This window comes from Talpa occidentalis, unplaced genomic scaffold (genome assembly GCF_014898055.3).
Source record: "Talpa occidentalis isolate TD23 unplaced genomic scaffold, MPIMG_talOcc4v2.1 talOcc4.12, whole genome shotgun sequence".
Lineage (NCBI taxonomy): Eukaryota > Metazoa > Chordata > Mammalia > Eulipotyphla > Talpidae > Talpa > Talpa occidentalis.
Window position 1 is genome coordinate 50,042,024 of NW_023601212.1, and position 24,586 is coordinate 50,066,609.

General features: G+C 42.0%; 1 protein-coding gene across 2 annotated transcripts in view; it reads left to right on the plus strand.

Annotated features, from left to right (window-relative positions):
- Nucleotides 1–24,586, plus strand: part of CUNH1orf21 (chromosome unknown C1orf21 homolog) — a 228,084-nt gene that overhangs the window by 52,795 nt on the left and 150,703 nt on the right. The window contains exon 1 of one of the 2 annotated variants that reach the window (XM_037506294.2): nucleotides 8,801–8,905. The exons of the other annotated variant lie outside the window; for it this stretch is intronic. The gene's annotated coding sequence lies outside the window, so the exon portion shown is untranslated. Of the gene's footprint in view, nucleotides 1–8,800; nucleotides 8,906–24,586 lie in introns of those variants that run through there. 2 annotated transcript variants of the gene reach the window in all.

The window sequence follows — 24,586 nt, forward strand, 5'->3', positions numbered from 1 at the left end:
TTATTTGATCCTGTTTTTACCTAAAACTATAGCACTCTCAGTGAGGTTAAAACACTTGAGTTTTAGACCTGGTGATTGTCTCTAATGATAGAGTAGTTATCGTGCCCAGGAACACTGAGTGAATTGGAACGTACTTGCCATAGATGTTAAAATAGAGTTTGTTCTTTGGAGGCAGGGATAGGAGAGCAATCAGAGACAACAAGAGGCTGTCCAAGCGGGCAGGTTGATGGAATGATTGTGTCTCTTAGGAAGTTGGTGAGGGGCGTCCTGTTTTTCTGGAGGTTCAGTTTGTAATATGAAAGTTTTGGTTCCTAGAAAAAATGTCTTGTGAGGATTATGGTGAAAATTAAAAGGATATGCATAACTGTGGCTGTTTCTCTTTATTACTGTTTTATCATAATAATTACATCAATGTTACATTATTGGCTTAAGCGTGGTGACTATATGGGCTCTGTGTTTACCAGAATAAATAGTTACCACCACGCCCAAAAATGTATGTGTGCAAACACTTATCAAGTATAGCTAGAAAATGAAAAGATTTATCCATATGGATAACGAGACAGAGACTCCTTGTCAGTGAATTTCCTTGGGAGGATAATTCTTTAAGCACAAAAAAAATTTTTTTTATTCCCACCCCCCTTATTTTGACCCTACTCCCTCTTCCCCTTCCCCTGCGGCCACCCCCCCGCCCCTGTAGGGTGTCTCTGGTTTATAGTTGCTTGTTGTTGATTTTGATTTTTACTTCATTGTCATTAGTCTTTTTCCTGGTCCCTTATTTGGGTTTTCTAAATTCCTGCTATGAGTGAAACCATCCGGTATTTTTCTTTTTCTTTCTGGCTTATTTCGCTGAGCATGATCCCTTCCAGCTCCATCCATGTTGCTGCAAATTGCATGAGTTTATCTTTTTTGATTGCTGAGTAATATTCCATTATGTATATGTACCACATCTCCTTGATCCAGTCATCTATTTTTGGGCATTTGGGTTGTTACAGAAACTTTTTTTTTCTTCATAGAAGAACTGGGGTGTAGGCTAGAGGTGCTGGGGGTGAGAGGATTCACCAGAGACACAGTGGGGAGTAGAACAGGTGGATTGACTGAAATACACTGCTGAGGGGAGGAGCAGGCGAGACAGGAGAGGTCTGCCATGCCACATGGGTAGCTCCCTGGCTGGTGGTCAAACTCAGGCTGCCGTGGTGATAGTACTGAACCTTAAATCCTAGGCCACCAGAGAGGCCTCAGCACAGAAACATCTAATTGTGACAATTTTAGTGATAGACTTTTTAATATTCATGCGATATGTCATACTTTTGATCCAAATAAGTGCAAAATAATTTAGTCTTTTCTTTCCAGAGTATTTAGGATCACTGCCTTGGGTACCAGTTATCACTCTAGGGCTATGCAGAGGTGCCAGCCTTCTTGACATGGTCCCAGAGCACCGTGCTTTATGAATAGAGAATGCAGCTAGTTTTTAAAATTTTTCTGTCCTTTTTTCATACCCTTTCTCTTTCATGACATGCTTTTTCCTGTTCTCACTCTTGGCACTGACCGCTTTCCCCTAGCAGATAACATGACATCAGACCCATTTTCTAAAAAATTCTACTTGTATGTCTTCTACTGGAACTCAACATCCTCCACAAAGTTCTTGCCAAAATATTGAACCTGAATCTAATCAAGTTCTATATCCAAGTACCAATTTACAGGATATAGAGGAATCAAATGAACATTAAATGATTCTTCAAGGAAGCAATCAGCAATCAGCAGAGTCTAAAAATAAACTTTATTGGATAAAAGGGTTAAGACTAAGGGGTTAAGGAAGCCTGGAAGGAAAGAAAGTAAGAGAAAAAAGGCAGGAAGGAGGGAGGGGAGAAGGAAATCAGCTATTTAGGGGGAACTATACCTTGAAAGAAACTAAAGAAACTTCTCAGCTTTTTTTTTTTTTTTTTTTTTTTTACAACACTGGACCTTATTTTGTTCTGATTTAAAGAAACTGAAAGCAAAATGAAAAAATATGAGGCAATTGGGGAAAGTTGAACGCTAACTGGATATTGGATGATTTTAAGCACCCATTGTTCATTTTTAAAATGTGAGAGTATGTATGGTGTGGTTGTTTTTTTTAATATAGTCCTTTTAGAGATAGATACTGATAGTAATGAAATAAGGGTTGATAAATGTTAAATTTTAGACATAGTTACAAGAGGCTACATTATAATATTCTTTCTACTTGTAATGTCTGAAAAATTCCATAAGAATTAAAAACAAATCTCTACTTTGAAGTCCAACCTTGTCTATACTGCCTGTTAGTCCATCACATTTCTAGAAGGAGTGGCCTCTAGTCTCTGTCGAGGCTTTGCTTCTTGTCGGCAACCCTTACAGTTTCTCCTGTGCCCTGTTTCTTAACTGCCTCCTTTCAAAACCCTCTTCTCTTCTTGTGTTGTATGAATTCTCACCCTGTGAGTTCATAGATGTGCTTAAAAGAGCTATAATTGTCCCTAACGGATGTCCCTTTCTGTATTTGTAAATGTGCATTTTTTAATGTTTAGGCTCATGATTTTATCAGAATTTCAAGGGTCTCTGAGATAAGTTGAGATCCACCTCCCTGTCTGCTGCCCTGAACAATCACATTCGTGGCTTTTCCACCTACCTGCATTTGTTCTCTGGGTCTCAGCTCGGTCCTGTGCTTCAGTCCTGGTCATCATTTTTCTGCTCTCTGACTCCATGAGTCCTCAAAGATAGCATGTTGGGAGGGAAGGTTTACTGTGTCCTCTATTGCTCTTCAGGCCAAACACCTCTGAATTAGCTTAGACCTCACTTTCTCCTTACACACGCCTCCACAGGTAGTCAGCAAGGTCAGCATTTTAGCTCCAGAACACTGTCTTTTTTCTCCTCTTCTGTTGGGTGTTGTGTCTTACTTGAGACCCTCACCAACTCTCCCCTGGCTGTGGACTGCCGTGCCTTTTGCCGAAACCCTCTGTTCCCAGAAATGTTACTAACACAAAAATGTGGTCGTTTATCCTGCCTGCTGACATCAGTGACTTACAAGGTCTCAGCAAGGTGCTTAGTTATCCAGCCCCTGTCTACTTCAGCGGATTCATTTCCCGACACTCCCTCTGCAGACATATTTAGAACATGACATATTTGTCAGATCTCTTGGGCTTTGTGCAGATATTCACTTTACCTACAAACCACCATCCCTCACTACCACCCCAACCTGCCCCTCCTGACAACATGGCAAATCCCACTTGATCCTTTGAGTCTGAAGAATAACCCAGCTCTGAAGCTTCCCCAAACTTCCCTGGGTGCTTTTGCTGGAATCCTTAGCTCCATTTGCACTACTGAAATTTAGTGTTGCTGTCTTTGCTTTGTAATTGTTCACGGGACTCCAAGCAAACCTGTTAAAACCTGCAGAGCATTTTGGAGTCTTTATCTAGCTTTTGCCCAAGACAGAGGGCATGTGTGCTTAATAAGTGGTTGTTGATCATGTGCTGGCCTGGGCCTCCAGAAACCCTTCTTTTCTTATGTGTAGATGCCACCTTGAGCTCTTATGAGGAGATAGTAGCTGGAAGAACAGGTCTTCCTTCTTGTAGATCCAATTTCCTGAAGAGAGCAGAGTGTCCTGAGTAGTCATGAGGTGGGGCTGGCAAGGGATTGTTTTCAAGCAGTTTTTTTGTAACTGGACTATTTCTCTTTCTGCGCTCCTCTGTTTTTTCCCCATTACTCCGTGACCCCTTTAAAATATGCAGGTAAAGAGTTTAAAATACGACTGCTCTCTTTTTAATCTTCCTGCCTAAGTGCATGTAATTTTTGATGGTAATTAAGGTAACTGGAATTTATTTTTAATTTAGTTTATGATATTTTAACATTGAAAATGGGGTTTAACTAGATTTCTTACTTCCCAAGTGCCACTGGACTCAATGTTGATACTGGGGCACATTTCTTCAGAAGATTATAATCTTCTCAACAGTTTTAGTCAGAAAGGCTTTATTAGTGATCTCAGCATTGGACCAACCAAAATGACAGGTGCTACCTCCACTGTATCTATAAGCCCACAGATTAGGCTGCCATGAGTTTGTGTCTGGCTGTGGGATCTGTCTTTCTAGGTAGCTTGCCATCATTCTTCAGCATCCTCATCCCACCAGGCCCTAGATGCAGGGATAGCCCGCAGCCCTGCACACAGGAATGGCAGGCTTGTGACAGATTTGGACGTCACAGAAAAGTCTCCCTGTCTGGCCTGCTGGATATGAGATGAGGAGGTGTTTAAATGGTGGATCGGGGTGCGTGGTGTCTTTAGCTGCTGGCATGTGGGCGAGTCACTTGCTGGAGAGACAACACAGGGAGGGTGTAGTACACGCCAGGGACAGCCACAGGGGCCTGGTGTGAGGGTCATCCTGAAAGGTTTGCACGAGGGGCTTGTCACATTGGTTCAGTCAGAGTAGCTCCCTTTACTGTGTTCACTGGGCTCAGGGGCATGGAGGTTTGGCTACCACCCAGTGTGGGGGCTTCTCAGATCCTAAGACCCAAGAGTCTTCCAGTCAGGGGGCTAGTTGCAGCCTTTTTCTGGATGTTCCCTATCCCAGTCAGACCTGGTTAGGTGTCCAACACGTAGCACTAAATCAGGAAAGGGTATCAGTGGCAGACCATGTTGACTGCACCGTAGTGAGAATGAGAAATTTGTGGGTTTTATGGTGACAGGTAACATAGGTAATATTCCCAGTGGTGGACCTACCTTGTAGGTTGTGGCGTGCCCAGAAAACACACACACACACACACAAACGCACACACACTCCCATAAAGGTTATCAAAACAAATATATTGCCAAATTGCCTGTCTTTTTGTGTTAACTTTCCTGTCCTCTGCTATGTCCATATCAGTATTAAACTTAATTAAATTTCTTCTGGATAAAATGCTTCATAAAGGTCAGGGAGAGAACCTAATTCATTTTTTATACTAATGAGTTCTTTTTTTAATTCAAAAACGTGGCTGGAGATAAAAAGCTTTAGGTGAACTCTGAAGTGCCCAGTATCAAAACTGCTTATTAAAGCTATGACTTTAGGAAACAAATCACATAAAAGTAATTGCCATGCTTGTGCTTTTTGAAATTTTTAATTTTTACGCAATTATAGAACATTGGTTTTAATCTCAATCTGTCTACCAACAATTGTAATGTTGTACTTTGTGCTTCTAAGAATTATGCGCGCGCACACACACACACACACATGCATGCACACAAGACTCAAGCATGGTTACATAGCATGGTAAAAAACAAATGAATTAAAAGTTAGCTGTAAAATTTCCTTCCAAATGAGTGTCTTGCAAACTGGAGGCCTCTTCTGTTCCAAGTTCACATAAAGGGCATTAGCAAATTATAAGCATCTGAAAGCTGAAGTTTTCCATGTTTATAAACTTAATGAGCAAATGCTCCACTGAGTGATTACATCCTTTGTAAATAATTTTGTTTTTAGAAATAAATGTTAATGTTAGTTGGTTATTGGAAATGCATAAAAGCGCTAATCAATCTCCAAGTGATCTTTTTCTTTTCCTGGAAGGCGAAATATTTTGTGACATTTAAATCAGAAATCAAAGCCAATGCCAACTACTTAGAGGAAATATCCCTTTGGGTAGTATTTGGAATGCTTCTTAAATTCCTAGATGCGCGCATGTGTGTGTGTGTGTGTGTGTGTGTGTGTGTGTGTACACATGCGCGCGCAGTGGAGAAGTGTCCCTGATGAAAGGCTTCCTGGGAGGTGCTTATTTCTTGTTAACAAGATAGACGTTTTGGTTGGCAGGAGGGCGGTATCATCATGTCACCTAGAGAGGGCTTTTTCTTTCTCTAAAAAAATTTTTGATTTCTGGAATCCTCAAATATGGTGTAGAGTAAAATTTCCCATCTTTGCAAGTCTGGATGTAGGAACGACTCTATTACAAGTCCAAAGGGAGAACACACTTATCATCTCATTGGTGGGTCCCTACTGGATGTGGGGCACTAGATAATGCATTTGTCAGAAACAGCAGAATTAAAGGCTGTACCACAACTAAGCTACGTGCTCTTCTGCTGGTGGAATAAGGTCGTGTTTGACCCACATAACCACAATCTGACCCCAGCATGACCAGGTGGCAAGAAAAGGACATGAGCCCAGCCTGCATCTTTGTGTGTGAGAAGGGCATAGCTTGGATACTCCCTCCACCCCCACCCCCCAAGTCTGTGTGCCCAAGGGCTCAGGACAAACTGTGTTTGGCCTTTTTGTAACTAAATAACACAAACAAGTTCACGAATTCCCTTATTTATGGTGTCATACAGGATTAATGGGATTGTCCAGGTTCTAAGCAGTCAGAGCTAAATCTCTATCTTGCTTGCTTGTTAATTCTCTCTGCCTGTCACTCCTTGAGCTCTCTCTGTCTTTCTTCTGACTAAGCATAGTTTTATTACAAACGGCACTGTCTGATGAATGCTTATTAAGGCTTTTAAGCAGTTTAGTAGCTTTGCTTCACTCCTGTTGCTTGTGCCTTAAAAGCATCCCTGAGCGGAAACCTTTCTGTCAGAAGGAAGCATGAAGCCTTTTGTTAGAGGGTTGTTGTGTCCATAGGCCACCAGTCTCTATTCTGCCAGGGGCATTTCCCTCCTTAATGTTAAACAAGCTGACTGACAGGAACCACAGCCTGCTTCCAGAAAAATCTGATTGCTAAAGCACACTATGACATGTCTCTCAGTGTTGAGGACCATAGCCCACATCACTCTGGGGAGAGGGAATCCAAGTTGTGTTAGAGTCAAGCTCATCTTAAAGACCTGGGCCTCATTCCCTTCTGCAGAGATTCTAAGGCAGTGGGAGAATAACAGTAGTGACTGAATTTTGCATTCAGACCTTCAAGCCCCAGGTCCTTGCAGCTTTATCTTTGTTGCAGGTAGAGCAGAAAGCAGTGCTGCTGACTTGGGTTGCAATTCTTTCTTTGCTTTTCATGAAATGTCTAAGTATTGACTAATATACAGTATAGTAACATGACACATTTTCACCAGATCTGCCTTTCTCAAGAAATAGTGTGTCGTTTTCCTGAAGGAAACAACCCAGGATAAAATCACTGGCCTGTCTTTCAGTTTTTTGTCTTTTCCTTAGTTTGCAGCACCATGGGTGTTCAAGTCTTCCCTTGTGTTCCAGAGCCCTCAGCTTTGCTTGACACACCCACCTATTTTGGTTTTTAATCTCCAAAGAAATCTCAACCCAAACCAGTTTTTTATTAGGTTATTTGCTTATAACTGCTGTGTTTGACTTGTTCTTCAAGAAATAGCTGTTAGTTTTCATGTGTTAAACCTCAGGGATTAAGGGACAGTGAGGGCCACATATAAGTTAAGATTTTAAGGGTGAATAGAGTGGCTTCCCTTTTTCCCAGACTGTGCTTTCAAATTACAATTTTGAAAGTGAACACTGAAGGAAAAAAGAGATTGTATTTAATCTTTTCTTTCCAGTGGTTTGAGAGATTGATTAAAATTTGTTTCTTAACTTGGTAACAAGAAGCAAAACATGGGTGGAAGGATAACTTTGCATCCTTTGGAGACTTGGAGTGCTTTATGCTAATCATCAACTTCTGGCAGCCAATTCCTAAAGAAAACACTAAAAAGTATATATGGAGAGTGAATTTCTTTTGTTTTATTTACTTTTGGAAAGGCAGTGAGTGGGGAATTTTGTGTATTTAAAATTCAGTTCTTCTCCAGTCATTGAAACTGTGACTCAAAGGAGAGGATGAGAGGATAGGAGTATTTCAAATTTTGATATATTTTATTCACTTTCATAAGTTAGAGTTGGCTAGCTCTGAAACTTTTAATTTCCTATGGATAATCTGTTGTCAGTGTGGGTCTAAATAGAATTAGTAATTACAGTCACAGATACTTAAAGCCAAGTTTCATGGGAGAAACAATGGCAGTAGGCAACATATTCCAGCGATCAGCAGCATGTGGCAGAGGTTGGATCTCAAAATGTATCCAGGACCATTGCTTAGAATTAGAGACATTACTGAGAACTATAAACTACTAATTCCAAGCAAATGCAAACCATTCTTATACTCCTGCATTCTTGGAGGCATTAGGGGATAGTAAATATATTTCATTTATATAGACCATTTTAAATTAGTTAATTACATCCTTGTTTCAAAACCAGCCCAGACTTTGAAAGTAGGAATTAGAGTTTACTGAACTGTAATGTGTTGAGCTTGTCGACTCTGTCATCTGAATTTTGAATTTCTCAAAGTTGCACTGTTTAAAGATAAAAAGATATTTGTAGTTTGTCCCTCGCCTTTTGACCTGACATTTTAAAATGGCAATAAGCCCTATCTAGACTTTCACTGCCATTGTCATATGGTATTGTCTGAAAAGTTGAAAGGAGCCTTAGAGGTCTCATTCAACCACATGTAAGGTGACCTGTGTTATTATTAAACTTTCAATAAAAAAGAGCCCTGTTAGAACAACACATGTGTGCATATGAATCACTGGGGATCATGTTAGAAATGTGGATTCTGAGGTCTGGAGTGGAGGTGGAGTGGAGTGGAGGCTGCATTCCTAAAAAGAGCTCTGGTGGATCCCAGTCCTATCATTTACCAAGATCACACTTTGAGAAAGTAAGTCTCAGCAGTAGCTGTGAGAGAGCCAACAAGGTCCTCCCTCCCCCCGTAGGAATGCTTCTTTACACATCCTCCCTGCAGTGCTTGGCTGGCCCTGACCTTCCTCCCTTTGGGGACGGTGATGAAAATATAGCCACAAACATTGCTTTTCTGGGGTCGCTAAGATTAGGATTTACTGTAAAACTTTGAAAATACTGCTTAGCGTTCCTTGTCTCTCTTGTTGCCAGCATATCTGTCAAGCACCTAGGATGGCTTCAGACGCATGCTACCAAGTGACATCATGAATGGGTGAAGATTTCAGGTGCAGAATTGGGAATATTATGAATACTGTTCATTTTGAGTTTTCACTGCCAAATTTTTAATAGTCACAGGGATTATATCAAGAAGCTATGTAATTTTCTGTATATATGTCTAGCATATATATGTATGTGTGTATATATACATATGTATATATACTGAAATATAAATACTGAAACCCTGTTCTTGCTTTCTATGAGTTGTCAGCTTGACACCTGATCGCCTTACATTGCTTTCTGCTTAAATTTAACTTCATCATCAATGAACCAAGTAAGGTAATTTCATTATCATAGCTAACAGCTAAAAGGCAATATGAAATACTTTCTTCTGAGGTGAAAATTTGATGATTTTTAAAAAGGTTACTATATATGTTGATATTCTTTCCCTGTAAAGATATTCCTGTGCTTCCTCTTTAAGAACATTATGACAGCACAGGTTGGGATTTGATTATTTTTTCATGCTAAAAGTATCCAGGGCTCAACTCAGACCCTCCGTTATGCCCAGTCTTTCTTGAATTATGTGCAGACATACCTTGTAACTGTCTCCTCTACTTGCTTTTACGATAGTCGTGTCGACCTACCTGTGTCAGGTGACTTATTGTATTGTGTTTCTTGCTTGCTCATCTTCCTCCCCCTAACAATCACTCCATTGGAGACAAAGACTTTCATCTGTATTTTTTTAAGATATATTTATTTATTTATACAAGCACTGGGTACAGTCAGAAGCGCGGGAGGGCGAGAGAATTCACCAGAGCCAGAGCGGGGAGCAGAACAGGCAGAAGGACCGAGGTACACTGCTGAGGGGAGCAGTGGGCGGCAGGAGAGGTCTGCGCGCCATGTGGGACCCTCCTCTGGTGGCCGGGAGCAGCCGGGGATCGAACCGGCGCTGCAGAGGCTGCGGGCAGCTTCTCAACCCAGCGCTCAACCGCTGCGCCACGGGGGAGGCCCCCATCTATATTTTTGTATATGACCCGGGGTGCCTAGCCTAAGGGTGGCTCACAGCAACAGTAGATGTTGACAGAAAAAAGATGAATGAATAGTTGGAACATTTCAGGAGACAGATCAAACTGAGCAGAAAAATTGTCTGGGTTGAAAGTGATGGTAACCGTGTGACTTGACATAATCTCACATTATAATAACACTGCTCCCAGTATTTTAGAGTTGTAAATGAATGATTCTTCTATGGTTGATGTTGCTGTGTAAAGCAGTAAGCTATGAAGTATATTTACAGAGTATTCCAAATAATTCCTGTGCATTGGAAAGAACTTGTTGGGAACACAGAAGTGACTAGAATAATTGCTGTTATCTCCAAGGGAAATTGGTGTATCCAACAAATACTTATTGAACAAAGATGATTAAACCTGGATACTTGCTTTCAAGGAGTGTAAGCTCTACTGATTTGTAGATTGATACCAAATAGACTATGAGGAGCTCTGTCCTGGACAGGCAAGCAAAATGCTGTGAAAATCCAAAAGAAGACACGTGGATTCTCGCTGGAGATAGGGGAGGCTGACTAGTTGGATAGGAATACAAAGATTCTCGCTCCCTTGCCTTCTGAAGTGGGATGAGTCTGCGCTGGCCATCTGACCTCTTTGTGATCATTCACGGGAACATTGGCTTTGGGGCTCTATCAGCTGAAAGCTGCTGTCCTGTCCTGCATTGCCCAGATGCTTCTAGACTCTCGCATCTGCTCCTGGTTCTTTTGTGCCTTTTTGATGGGAATTTTGCCGGCAGTGAGTCTGCTTCTTCCCCTCTTCTTAGTCTGATTTGCCATGGACTATAACACAGATAAAGGGAAATTGTGATTGCATCAACTTTGAGTGTCCTGAGGCTTTTTTATGGGAGTGAAAAACAGGATAAAGATCATTTAGGCAACAATAGCCATTTTTATTATTTAGAGGCATGTGTACTTGCTGATGTGTATTCACTTATTTATAATGACACCTGTCTTCTATCAAGTATCTACTACGTATCCAGTTGGTATCATGGCAGTTGGCAGGCAGTTGCTTCAAATGCTTGGAACTATTCAACAGTGTACATGGGGTCATGCCCAGATTGCACCAGAGGAAACTGAGGTTTAACAGATTCACCTTTGGGGGGTCTCATAACTGGAAATAGCAGTCTGAGTCAATCTTCCCCAATCTGCCTGACTCCTATGCTTAGGTTCTTTGAACCAGCTGAATTCTGCCTCTGTTTAGTGTCCTGCACTAGTAGTAGGGGTATGTGGCTTTGGGGCTGCTCTTTCTGGGGCACCCTGGAGACCAGGTATTTAAGGACTGGAAAGCTGATTGCAGTAAAGGAAGTGTTGCTATTTTTGGTGTAGGTAGAAATTGTTCTAATGATGTTTTCTTGTTGTCCATCTTCTGCTAATATTTACTCTTTTTTCAAGAGTTTAACCAAAGGCAAATGGGGGGAAGGGGAAGAAGGTTTGTCACAATCTCTTAGTCCTTCATTCATCTGTGCTGGGTCCCCCTGAGATAAGAGGTCAAAGGGATCTTTTCTAAAGGCGTTAACATATATACTGCTAGATCTACACTACCCGAAAAATAGAAAAACAATCCTATTATAGCTGCCACATGTGTACCTAATAGTAAATGGGTATCATCTTGACTGTGCTATCATTTGAAACCACCCTGATAGCGTGTGAATTGAACATCTTCATTTATTTACACCAACTTGGGCTTTTACAACAATCTGGCTTGTTGTCAGTTATCACAAGTGATTGGAAATTTCCTCATCACAAAGTAATTTCTTTTTAAATACTTGCCCTAAAGTGAATTTTAAGGGAAGCAGACTAGTTCAGAATGTAAGAGGCAATACAGTTTGTGTCAGGAAGCAAAATGATTTAGAATGCTGAAACTTCAAAATGAGTGAGAAATTAATTCTTTCATAAACTAGTTTTGCAGCAAATTTAAGTAAAGTGGAATTCGAATACAATTATATTTTTTTGAAGTCTGTGTTTTAGAGATAATTCCATTAAGGGTTTTCCAATTCCTCGAATAAAGTATATGTTTAAAACAAAAGTGATATATCTTAGTAGCACTCATATTGAGGGAGACATTATTTAACTGCTTTCTACTATGTTGCGTTGTGCTGTTTTGCATTGTGCTGGGGAGCCCATCTTCTGGGGAGCCTTGGCCTCACAGACTTTTTTCTAGGGTCCTCAACATTTCTTGTCAGCTTCTCCCATCTTCACTAGAAGAGCAGTCTAGAAAGTGGTCTGGGAAGTAATTTATTTAGTGAAGAGTCTGACCTTCAACAAGTCCATGAGCTCTAACAAAATGGGCTGTTTTTCCAGCGTGAGTTGTTACCGCAGAAGTAAAGGGTAAATCAACTCTTTTATGGTTTCCCTCAGCACTTGTAGGTCTAAGAATACAAAGTATTAAGTCTGTCTGGGTAAGAAATTGCTGCCAGTTAAAAAAGAGCCTCTTTGACCTTGTGGGGTACAGGAGGAACTGTACCCGCTTTCTGTGTTGATTTCCCAGTGACTGGGTTATTCCTTTCTTACCAAAGGATTTTATGACTGTGTGTTGTGCTGTGTATATTGGGTTAAGATCTCAAAAATGCCTAGGATTGTTAAGGCCAGTATCTGCTTATTAGCACCTTCTGCATTTTTAAGATTCCTATATTGGGAAACATGCATTGAACACCTTCCATCCATCAGTTGTTTTGTTAGGAGTCAGGGATGGATTTTTTGAAAAGAGAGTAAGGGTTTCTGCATTTGTCACTCACGGTCTATTTTGGGAGACAGACACAGAATCAGGCAGTAAGGACACAGTATGGGCAGCACAGGGAAGAGCATAGAGAGTGTGGGGCAACAGAGGTCGCAGGTGGCTTCCTAGAAACCAGAAACTGGCCGAATCTGGGGGTCAAGTTGACCTGCTAAGGGGAGCTCTAACATCCTTTTCCTTTGTGTTTTTGACCATTTCTTACACTTTTCTTCTGGCTGCTTCCAGTTTCTTTGGCCACCTGCAACCCCACAGCTGTTCAGCGCACCTTCTCCCCTTCACCTCATTTCTCTCCAGCTCTTTTTCTTCTTCTTCAGGGCTTTCCTCAATTGGGGACCCCAACACAGCCCCATCCATGACAAAGAAAGCAGAGTTAGTGAGCGCCCAGCAAGAACAATACATTTTCTCTGTGGGGCACTGGAAACTATCAGTGCTTTTCTCTAGACATCTAAGGCCAGCTTTCATTCAAAATTGTGTTGATATGTAGTGATGGGAGTAGGTTAGAAGTGAGGGACCAGTGAGAGGCAAGAGGAAACCACTTATTCCCCATGCCCCAGGGCTTACCCTTCCACACTGTCAGGGGAAGCAGGATCCTCTGATGGATTTTGCATCCCAGGTGAAATGAAGCTCACTAGATATTCAGCAGGAATGGAGACATGATGTGGCAGCGGGAGGCACTAAGGTCGGGCTCGCACCCGTCCACTGTGCTCGGGTATGTGCTCTATCGATTTGTTCATTAAAATCTGATCACTGTCAAGCAAAGGAAGTAAAAATGGGGCAACTGCCCCTGCTTCTAAAAGTACTGCTTCCCCTGCCTCACCTCTCCAAGGGTGCCCTAGATCTGGATTCTCTCTACTGGCATTTAGAGTTGAGGTATCAGCATCTGGAAGATCCTGACAGGTCAGTGAAGCCATAGTACCAGACTGCAGATGCTGCTGTGGCATCTCAACATGTTTGTGTGTCTGTGATGCCAGCAGTGTCCTGAATTCCAAAGCTCTCCAGCACACCTTGACGTTGAGGACAGGTGTCCTTTCTTGTCTCCAGCTTCTCTGCCTTCCTTGTCTTCCTTGCCTCCATTTTTTTGATAGATCCTGTATTTGCTTCCATGCCTGCTGTCCACCTGCATATCAGTTCTGGGGGCACCATTTTCAGTGTCAGCACTTCACACCCACCGGGAACTTGACACCCTGTTGACCGGGCCTCTCTTAGGACCTCAGGGCCCTCAGCCAACCAGGGCTCGCTCTGGCTTGTTCCTTGCAAGCATTATGGGGGCCCCATCCATCTAATGGCCTCTCCCAGAGCTGTGGAAGAAGCTCCCTGATGCCTCACATGCTGTGCTTTTGCTCTTGACAACATGTTCTTGGTGTCTAGCTTCTAATAATGCTTTTATTTTTATTTATGCACATAAGAACTGAGGTATAGTCTAGAGGTGTGGGGGGTGAAAGGATTCACTAGAGACAGAGTGGGAAACAGAACAGATTGTCTGAAATACACTGCTGAGGGGAGCAGGGGCAAGACAGGAGAGGTGTGCTGCACCATATGGGTAGCTCCCTGGCCAGCCAGGGATCAAACTCGTGTTGCAGAGGCTGCGGATAACTTCACAGTGCTGTGCTTAACCCCTTGCATTACCAGGGAGGCTCTATCTTCTAAAAATGTTATGTGGCTGAGCTGGAAGACAGAGAAATACCACAAAACTCAGTGAGTTCAGGTTATTTGACTTGGCACACCACAGAGGCAGCACCTGACCTGTAGGGCCTTGGCAGGCCTGGGTCTCTGTGTCCTGGGGGTGCTGCTACCAACAAATCTCCTTATTAGTGCTGTGGCCCAAAGATGTGTCTTATCGGGTGAGCCCATTTCCAAACATTAGCCAGCAGTCAGCTGATGTTTGGAAGGGATACAGATCTGACTGCTACATTTCCTGTCTTGCAGATTGATGATCTTTGACTGTTTTGCTGATGTCATTGTACATCTGTGTTTTTTTTTTTTTCTGAGTAAGTATAACAAGGAAGGAGAATGGTTAATCTAACAAGAACTCATTATACCATGAATGATGAAGGGTAGGCTCTCCTATTTTATTTCTATTTGATTTGTTTGCTTCGTTTGGGAAAATAAATGATGGTGTCACCCTATGGAGAATTTCACTTTCTCTTTGACATACAGATAAACAACCGCCCACGTTTCACTTATTTTTGCTGCTGCTGGAATGGCTGATTAAAAAAACACATTGTTAGCTTCTTCTCTGTGTCGTGACCTTCACTACTAGGTAGAGAAGGGCATCCAACATAACAGGAATTTCTTTTAAGAAATGAAGGGCTCTTCACTGTAAATGTCTCTAGAAATATGGATCCATTAAAGCAAGATGGATGAAGCAAACTAAACAACAGGGAAGAGGATGTGAGTCTCCATTTTATTTCTTGTAATGGATCTCGGAGATGATCATTCAAGTTTCATTAAAACAAAACATTGAAGTGTCCCTCTCCTTGTCACCTTTATCTGCAAGAATGTACACGGTAATGGTCTTTTTGTTCATTTTCACTAAAAAGGTGGGTTTAGCCTTTGGCATATAAGGTGTATGTGAGATGTTGGCTACTAGTGGTTAATGGAAGATGTTGGCCATTTTTTATTTTCCCAGTGCCATGTCCAAATTGCCATCTTTGTCTTCTTTGGGCCCAAGTAATGTGTACATTTCCTATTTATATTCCTTGACGTTCAGATTTTTGGAGTCTAGCAAGAGTCTAAAAGGCTCTTGTGTTTTGTGATGGTTCCATTGCTAACCAATATTGATTTGTGATTAGCCAAACCTGATTTGAACAGTGGGTTTGCAGGCCCATGTCTTGGGGGTATATGGCTATTTGGCAGCTGATGGTACAGATTAGGAGGGCTTCACAGTCTGTTGCTACGTTACTGAACCTTGAATTGCTGAACTCTTATTAAACACAGCATTTGTGTTCTGAAATTGTTATTTATGGTTGAAAGCAGCTGTTGTACGTATTTTGGGGGAGTATGGTGAGATATAAAATAAAACTAAAGAGTTAGACATGGTACATCAATAAATGATCATAAGGAAATATTTATGGCCAGCTTGTTAAAAGAGATTCATTTCACCACCTCCCCTACAACATTGGAAGAATTATTCTGCTCATGTTCAAGGAGTTACTGGACCAGCCTTTGTAAAGACATGATATTAATTCAGTCATGAACTAGACCTTGTGATAAAGGCCACTGATACAACTGTGGGTGCCAGACGCCTGACCTGGGTGAAGGTGGGGTATAAGTCTTGGGTCTGAGTTTTTCTTTCTTTCCCTTTTTACTCCCTTTTTTAAAACCTAAATTTCCTCATCTATTCATAATTTTATCCTATGGACAAAAGTTTCTATTTAAAAATAACCTTTATTCAGAGAGTAATTTTACCAAATTATAGTATAATTATACTATCAACATTTGACCTTTTAAACAGCCTCCGATAATCAGAAGTTTTCAGCTGCACTTTTGGCAAAAGTTATTTTCTTACAATTTCCACAGTTCTCTCATCCAGCACACTTTTGCTTTCTAGCCAAATGTCAGCTCACAAATATTTACTCACCTCATACTCTGTGCAAAGAATTGATCAAAGACAACAAGCGCATGCTTTGCCTTGAAAAATTCACAGGTGAACTTGGACAAGACAAAAGTTTACGATATAAATTTGTGGTTCTGGAGGTGCCCTGGGAATAGAATTTCTTTCAGAATGAGAAGTAAATGCTGACTTCAGAGATGGGCATTTCCACAAGGCATGTCACACGGAGGTGGACAGGTAACACAGATGGGTCTCCCCTTACCCCGGGAGCAGAATGAGGGGCCACAGAGACACGTGTTGACGGATGTAGCGGAGGGGAGATCTGCGTAGCTGGGGACGGGGCTCCTTAGAGGTGGCAAGGCTGGTTCTGGACCTTGATGGGTAGGTTAAATTTGAATAACAGCCAGAGATGAATGGGGAGGGTTTTCTATTTAAGGGAGACTGTGAACTAGTAAGTTAGGGTTGGAATGTGAGTATACCCAGGGGATTAGTAGCTCGAGCCTTGACTGGCTAGAACAAGGTGCCTCTAAAAAGGTAGAGGACATTGGAGCTGGAAAACCTTGATTTCCTTGGAATGCTCTTTCACCTTTCTTCTGGAGGCTTTCATTTATTATTTACTTGCTGAGCACATTCTGGGCTCAGCACTGTTAGAAACTAGGGCATCACTTGGGAAGAGGAACTTAGAGTCTGTCTTTCAAGAAGTTTATAATCTAGACTTGTCAAAGCAATGGACAGGCAAGATGAAATGGGAAATATCTTGTACTAATAGGTAGGCTATGAAGAGGAAAGGCCATGCGCTTGTGGTCAGCTCACAGACCAGGAGTTAAGGGCAGAGGTGAGGAAGGAGCGCTGTCTAGACAGAGATGGGAAGACAAAGCCAGCCCACGGCTCACCATTTTGCAGAAGATTTGAGTTTCTACCCCGCCTACCACAGTGGCCCATAAAACAGAAGAATGTTTCTTCCCTCAAAGTACTTAGAACCTACTTAGAGAAGGTGAGCTAATAAACGTTAAATAATTGAACACCATAGGTAGGCATTTAGGAAAGAAAATTGAGGGAAGGCGTGGAATAGTGCCAAGGCTTCTTCCTGGAAAAATGAAAGGCTTAAGCAGAAGTAGAGAGGCAAGACTCACTGATGTGATGAAAAGAATGCTAGTTCCTGGGGACAGTAGGATAAAGTGACAGTGGGGGGACAGACCTCCATTCCGGGGGACCTTGAATAAGTTGCCTAAACACCGCCTCCTCCAGTTTTGTAATTTAGGAACCTTGACCTTGACCTTGGTCCATGGTGACCTTGACCTCCATGGTCATGAGGACACATCTAACTTGAAATTCCAGAGCTGTTACTGGGTCTTGGAGGATTTTTGACCAAGGGAAGAACCCTACCAAATTAAGAATCTTAATTTTCCTTTAATTAGTTAATTGGTTAAGTGTTAATTATTAATATATGAGAAATGCAGTTTTTACTATAAGTCTGATGATGTTCCAATGCTTGTAAAACTACCAGTAGGACCAGCCTGATGCCCGCTGCACATGCCTTGTGAGTATTCTCTCTCTCACAAAAGTGAAAAACAAATAGAAAATATGGCCTGATGAATAAGTGGGATGTTTTGAGGCTGGGACCAGATAATGATCTACAAGTACAAATTTTAACTTGCATCGTAGAGCTTCTTTTAAAATTTCAAGATTTTGAAATTAGAAAATGTGTGTCTTTTCCTTCATAGTACTGTGCCTGGGGTGGTGCTGCTGTGTGCAGTGGAGGCGATGGTGGGGAAACACTCCTGATGTGGGGGTATGAAGCAGCTTGCCAGATGTGCCTTTGCCACATGCAGGGACAAAACTGTGACAGCCTGGTCATGCACTTCAAGGTCTCACAGAGACCACAGCCTGGCAGTGACCTTGTTAGAACAGAATGTAGTCCGGTCCTCAGTGTGATCTCTTTCTGCATCTCCTTTTCTAATCAGAGGGTTTATCATATGTACGCATCTAATTCTCTATTGGATGAAGACTTGAAACTTTAGCCACTCCTGCTGGAACTGAGAGTGGGTCTCTGGTTGAGGTGGGTTGATGCTGGCTGTGGTCTCCTCTGGTGGCCTCAGGGCCTCACTCCCATCCACACGTCCAGTCCTACTGACCCGGCACTTTGGTCTCTTGCTCGAAGTACACTTTGCTGGACAAATGGAAAGAACAATGCATTCGCTGATTATGGTGCTTCAAATGGGGCGTACTGGGCTGATGTAAAGTGACAACTTCGGAGTAGGCTGCAAATTTTGGTGACATTAACAAAGTCATAATAACCTGTGACGTTGGAGGTTCTTGATTAACTTTTCAGTGGTAGAAGAAGAGAAGGGAGATTAGGGGAGAGCTGTGTCCTCGCTTGTGTGTTTTCGTTATCTCAGACCCCTCCGAACATCACAGTAGTGACAGCAGATGCTGTCGAGGTCTGCTAACGGCAGAGTCCGGCGTGAGCTCCTGTGCGTGGTCCTCCCAGTCTGTTCTCCCAGCCACTTACTTCTCGTTTTCTATTTGATATTAGATATTTGTACAGAATATTCTACACAGTCAATAAAGTTCCCAAAGTCCTTTCATTTCTTGAGAACTAGTCTGAGAACTGAAGTACTTTTTTTCCCCCTTTTAACTCATTAGGTTAAAATGGCATTGATTCATGCTACCTGAAAATGATGTTTATAATTTCAATTTGCTTGTCCTTCTAACATCATTCTTAGACATCACCAATTTTTTAAAATTTTGACACACACATACCCCTTGATCTTCCAGTGAGGTGAGATTTATAAGCACTGCTAAACATCTCTAGTGTCTAATTGAAAGTTAGCAAGTGCCTGTGAAGATCTGGCTGACATATCAAACTTGGAATCTCTAGTCCCTAGTGGAATGTTGAAAACAAAACATCCCCGAAAAGATTGTTGAAATAAATTTCAAAAGCACAATTTTCTGGGGGTAGGTTACGGTCAACTGCACAAGTGCCAAAAACTTTCAAATTCCATTTACTGGTAGAATATTACATGGTACCACTTTCCTATTTCTTTAGGGAGTATATGCTGAACATAATTTTATTTTATTTAATTATTTTTTTAAGATTTATTTATTTATGCATACAAGAGCTGGGGTGTAGGCCAGAGGTGTGGGGGGTGAGAGGATTCACCAGAGACAGAGTGGGGAAAAGAACAAGTGAAATGACTGAAATACACTGCTGAGGGGAGCAGCGGGCGAGTCAGGAGAGGTCTGCTGAGCTATGTAGGTCACCTCCCTAGCTGGGGATCGAACTTGTGCTGCAGTAGCTGCAGACTGCTTCATAATGCTGATGCGAAACCCCTTGCGCCACCAGGGAGGCCCTGAACATAATTTTAAATGGTCCACAACGATTCAGGTGAAGATTCTTTAGTTATTGCTGGTGTACCACAGCCGTCGCTGTCCATACAGACGGCTTAGGACATAGGGATGAGGAGAGCTTGGTCCCTAAAAGCCCTTGATATCTCTTTATGAAAAGAAATTCCTTGAAGAATTAATCTACTCAGCATCTACTGCAGACCCACTGTGTGCTGAACCTGTGCCTGGGGATAGATAGAAAGGAATGTCCAGGACATGGTCATGACCTCGGAAATCTGCCTATAAAAAGACAGACTTGTAAACAGGTAATAGCAGGAAGAAGTGAGTGAGCTGCACAGTCATCAAGGCTGTGACAGAACCTGGGAGTGCTCATTGACCTTCACTGGTTCCCGAGGGGCTACTTTGCCATCAGAGCCCTGGGATGTGCCTCCTCAGGGCAGGAGATGTGGACTGAACTCCTGCCCCTGCATTACTGAAGCACCGGCACTGCCCGGGGCTCTCTGTGGCTGTTGCATGAGGACCATGAGCTTTTTTGGCTGCAGACCTGCTCTCTTGGTTTCTGTCTCTGTTCTGTCTGTTCGCTTCTCTTTGGTGCAAATCCTGAGAGCCACCAAGCTGCCACGATTCACCTTCATCTCTCTTCCAACTCTCCTAGTTTCTTCTGTCTCTGCCTTGTCTTCTGAAAGTTTACTATTCCATTGAGTAATAGATAGCATGTATCAATATAAACTAGGTGTTGTCCTTAGCATTTTAGATCTATCATCTCATCTCTGAAAATTTTTATGGTCTTATCTTATAAATAAATACCTTGGACATTGTGAAGTAAGAAATGCCCAAAGCCACGTAACACTTTCCCCTCACAAAATTTTATAATCTTCGCATTTTTAGAACTTTAAAGGTAGGGGTGTGGGGGGGGGGGAAGAGAGGAGAGAGAGGGGAGATGAGGGGAAGGAGAGAGTAGAGAGGGTCACACCCTAAGCCCTTCACCAACAAAGTGATTTAATCTGTTTGCTTTCTCTAAGTTTGCAGAGAATTTGCAGACTTTGAATTGCTCTGGGTGATTCTAGAAATTTCTAGAAGGCAGAAGCAAAGGCCTCAGAGACACTGTTTTCTGTCAGCAGCCCCCTGTCCAGGAAGAGGGAGGTGGGTTTACTCACTGACCATGGATCTTTGTGATTTCTCTTCTGAACAGGGATAGTAAGTCCTCAGGTAGAGATAGAGCTCTAGGGCCGGAGTTTATACAGTTCTCTCATGGGTGATTTCATTTATTTTAGTAGGGAGGTGAAAATAAGGAGGAAGGAGGTTATTTTGATATGGAAAAGGTATACGTGTTTAGATTTTAAGGGAAATACCTTTCCCATTTTTAGGATTTCAGATCTTTTCCAAGTGTTACCATATGACTTTGTTAAAAGTATAGCTGTCCTCAAACATTAGTTCCAAAGCCCTCAAATACAATGTGAGTAGGCTATTCTGTTTTAAAATGATTTTCAAGTTTGCTCCTAATGATTAGATAATGCATGTCTTTTTTGTCCATTAATCATAATTCTTTTTATCTGCCACAGTAACCAGCTTAAGGCTGAGATATAAGCCATGTTGGCAGTAAGTTTAGAGATGGGATTAAGTGAAGAATGTGGAGTACACTAGCCTTGTATAAAAGTTCAGACTTTTGGGCCTCCCCTGGTGGCGCAGTGGTTGAGCTCTGGGCTGCGAAGCTGCCCGCAGCTTCTGCAGCGCAGGTTCAATCCCCGGCCACTGGCAAGGGTCCCACATGGCGCGCAAACCTCTCCTGCCACGCCCACTGCTCCCCTCAACAGTGTCCTCTGTCTGTCTGCCTGTTCTGCTCCCCGCTCTGGCTCTGGTGAATTCTCTCACCCTCCCACGCTTCTGACTGTACCCAGTGCTTGTATAAATAAATAAATAAATCTTTAAAAAAAAAAAAGTTCAGACTTTCTAGGGCAGTGATGGAAACATTCATGATTCTGATGTGGGCATCAGACAACGATCACTAGAGTTTGACTCTCATCCTCCACACCCTGATGGTAACATCCAGATTTTGTAGGGATTGGTCCAGCTGCCACCTTTTATTATAGTTTCTGGTGTTAAAGAGGATCGGCAACTCCAAACTGACATGGCATCTGTACCACTGACATCTGTCCTCATCAGCAAATGCTTATTGAGGTTGGTGAAGGGCAGCATGTTATATCCAATGTTCCTAAGTCTCTTGTTGCATGAAATAAAGCTGGGATAAGCACTCAGTTAATTAACTTGAAATAGCCTCTGACTTTGAAGAACATCATCAATGAATGTCACATTTGAAACCTGCCACTCTCCACCTGAGCTATATAGCTGCTGACTGAAACAACTTCTTGAGGGGAAGCCTTTGCTATCCGAAATTCTGCCTTCTAGAACCTTCTAGAACCATCCAAAATGACTTAAAATCTGGAAATGCTCTGAAAAATTTTTAGTGAAGGACTTAGTCTCCCATCAACACAGATAAGTCACTGGAATTTTACATTTTTGTTTATAGTCTGTTAGCCCTATCTGAACACTAGTCCATCAAGGGTAGGAATTATATCTGCTGTTAGAATATATTACAGCACCAGATGGCCCAAGATGTTCTTATTCAGGAAAAATCATGACTTATTTGCTTAAAATCACATTATGCTTTTTAAATAGTATGTACTTATTCTAGTTTGACTTTCTGGTCATTTCTTTATTTGTCTTTCCCTTTCTCTCTGTTCTCTCGCTATCTCCATCCACTTCTGAGTATCAGTGATCTGGGTGTGCTTGGGTTAGGCCAATAGGGACGCCTGCAGAAGCCCTTTGGGCAAAACAGTCTGTCCATTGCTGGTGAAAAGCTGAGGGTCTTAAAGATAATCGCTGTACTTGGCTTAGCCAAGTCTACCCTGAAGAGTATGACCTTGCATTCATAAGTACTTTCTCAAGCATTTCATGGGCTGCTTGGATTTTTCAAAACAATAAAAAAAAAATAGGGTGGGGTCAGAGAATACTGCTGTTGTTATGATTAGGATTATGAGGAGAAGGTCCATGAATTTGTCCTGTGATGTAGTGTCCAGCTACATAACTGTCAAGAGCTCCACAGGTCTCCTAATATGGAAGATTGCCACAGACACAGACTAACACTTCCTGAAAACACCCTTTGTGTTCTGAGTCTTAGAAGTGGAGAGAAGAAAGAGAACTTAAAGTCTAGGAATAGCACCGATGGCCTTGATGACTGAGGAACATATCTAGAAATGGTCTAACTCTCCTTGTAGATTCATCATGGTGTGGGTGAAGGACTTAATCAGGAGCTGGTGTTTTCTTCTCTTGCCTTTCCCAGAAATATTTTTTCTGTCCTTGAACCTGTGTGAACACAGACAGTGAGTGTGTAGGGTTTTCAGGTACAGGATAAAAGCACCGGAGTCTCAAATTCTTTGCTGAAGAGCAATTATTCCAAAGCTTTTTCTAACTAACTCCCTTCTAGAAATGTTTCAAAATTTCCATGAAGAAGGCAAGATAGAGGGCCTCCCTGGAGGCGCAGGCGGTTGAGTGCAGCGCTGGAAGCTGTCTGCAGCCTCTGCAATGCCGGTTTGATCCCCACTGGCCTCAGAGATACCTACATGGCATGACAGACCTCTCCTGTCTCGCCCACTGCTCACCTCAGCAGTGTGTTTCCGTCGGTCTGTCTTTTCTGTTTCCTGCTCTCTCTCCGGTGAATCCTCTCACCCTCCCGCAAATTTGGCTTGTACCCTGGTTCTTGTATAAAAATTAATAAATCTTTAAAAAAAAAAGAAGGAAAGACAGAGAAGAAAAAAGAAGGGAACCTGGCTTTATTTTTTCCCCACTTTACGTACATTTGAATTGTTAAAAAAAAAAAAAAAAGAAGAAGAAATGAACTCTCTTAGACCAAAAAGTCATTGGAAATAATCTTTGCACTACATATACACCTCATACGGCTTTCTGAAGTTTGGGAGGTTTGGGACTTGTAGATATATCCTATTAGGTAAGTCTTGAAAACAAAGTTTATAAATTACTTGAGTCTATGTTAGAAATGGCCTTTTTGTAAGTGGTAATTTCATCCTTACTCTTGCTTGGACATGAGTTCAGGGAGATCATAGAACCACAGAGAGTGGCTAAAGAGACCAAGTGCAGCTTTGATACCAGGTAGGCATCTCACACCAGTGCTCCCTTTTCTTACTCCGTACCGATCCCCCTCCCCCCAACACCTGCCTCCCCACCCCATCCCCACACCTCACCGTGGATACCCAGCAGAAGTGTGTCATCCTGCACAGGACTTACGTTTGTTACATTTCTGTACAATTACTATTTGTGACAGCGAGATATTCCCAGAAAGAATACAGAAACCCAATTCCCATTTCTTTGGAGTTAATGGCATATTGTCGATTGTCATATCACCAAATCATTGTGAGGTGAGGAATGAAAATCTTGTGTAATGCCAGCAATTGTTGGTTACAGGAAAGCTAGACTTCCAGATTATCCTCACGTCATATGTGACATCTCTTTCTGTATTATTTTTAATATGCACAATGAAATGTGAAATGGTGTTAGCAGTAGCCCAAGGATACCAGCGCTTCAGGATTAGCAATCATTTTTAGGCTGCCTTTCTTCTCCCTGCCCCCCAGTGCGCTGCTGTGTTAACACTCATTATAGTGAAGCAGAGCAGATGGGCAAGCAGACTGATTAGTTTTATATATATTACATATACACACATATTTTTTTCTTTATGGAACTTAGGCGTTGCTTTCTTCAATAAAGAAAAGGAGTTTTTAGATATTGCCTTGTCTTGATTTCCCTTTTAAATCGGAAGAAGAAAGGGGGCCTTTTGCTCCTGAACTATTAATAATGTGGCTGCCTCCTTTTCTTCACTGCCGACTTCATAGCTCTCCGTTTACCCATTGCTATCAGAATTTGATTTCTCTCCAAGCCGTCTGTGGTGTATTTATATTCTTTTTGGCCTAGGATTTCTTTGTAGAGTGTATCACATTTAAATCATTTTTCAGAAATTGGTATTTTGGGCATTTCCATTGAAACTG